This window comes from Danaus plexippus, chromosome 28, assembly GCF_018135715.1.
Source record: "Danaus plexippus chromosome 28, MEX_DaPlex, whole genome shotgun sequence".
In the NCBI taxonomy this organism is placed as follows: domain Eukaryota; kingdom Metazoa; phylum Arthropoda; class Insecta; order Lepidoptera; family Nymphalidae; genus Danaus; species Danaus plexippus.
The window spans coordinates 2,093,263-2,094,528 of NC_083556.1; the positions used below are offsets into that span (position 1 = coordinate 2,093,263).

Consider the following 1,266-nt stretch of genomic DNA (forward strand, 5'->3'; position numbering starts at 1 on the left):
GTCAGAAATAACCTATGATTCGGCTTTCATTATACAATAATATAATTTAAATGATTTATTTCTACGTTAACTTTATATGAACATCGTCTGTGATAAATTAAACGAATAAATTTAAAATCAGTATGTCTTTTATAATCAAACCGGTTTTAATTTTTGCAATCAATTCATATAAAAAATCAAAATGTTTGTATTACAATGATAAGCGCTTTCAGCCGCTAATAGCGCTTTTTTTATAAACAAATGTCAACCAATGATTAATGACACAGGTTTCAGGCATTCAGCCAAATAAAGTTGTCATTAAGTTTTTGTTTAAACAAATTGTTACATAACGCCACTTATATTGTGTGATAAATCATGATAATAACACAAGTTTGGCACGTTTGCAGATATTAATTTAATAAAATGAAATTTTCGTAATAAAATGTTATTTCTAAAATTAAATATAAAAACTACTTTTAAAAAGGAAAATATAAAATTAAAAAAAAATTCCCGTACCGGGAATCGAACCCGAGCCTCCTGGGTGAAAGCCAGGTATCCTAGCCACTAGACCATACGGGAGATACGAAGATTTTCGAAATAGATAATCATTACAAATTATATACATATATATATTAAAAATAGGTATAATATTATAAGAAAAAATTAACATATATATACGTCTTACATTCAATAATCTACGTTGATACAATAATTTTCGAAGACTTATATATGAAAACATAGAAAATATTCAAACATATTTAGTAATATCTTACGTACTATACCACATTGCTCAAAATATCATTTTTGTATATAATAATATAATTCACATAAATAACATGGAATGTAACAAAAAAGATAGAATATGTTGTGCATTTTGAAATGCTGTCAAAAAAATAGTGCGATTTAATCTGAAACCTGTACCAATTATGTGGAGTCGGTTAAAATGCGATTATAATAAAGTGCGTGTGAGTATTTTTATGACATAATAGCTTAAAACAGCCGCTGGAAATATTTGCGGCGTAATCACATCACTGCTGCCATAAGGTTTAAAATTGTATAATTCTTGTAACACTCTCAATTTTCGCCTATTCTTATACCTGAACAGCATACAAATCGGCCTAGTCGTATGAAGTGTACATATATACATACTATGTGCTAATGTTGTAATGTATGTGTCATGTGTTGGTTCGTCATCGCGGAAATCTCCGAAACTTTGAACACATTATGTATTCCTTATGTTTAGTCAGTTTTATTGTTAAAAAGACAAATACAATAGCTGTCTTTGTA

The 1,266-nt window shown here is 28.1% G+C and overlaps 1 non-coding gene across 1 annotated transcript; it reads right to left on the minus strand.

Moving 5' to 3' along the window:
* Positions 1-486: 486 nt before the first annotated feature.
* Trnae-uuc (transfer RNA glutamic acid (anticodon UUC)) lies at positions 487-558 on the minus strand. Its single transcript has one exon. It is a non-coding gene; the product is annotated as a tRNA-Glu (tRNA).
* Positions 559-1,266: the final 708 nt, after the last annotated feature.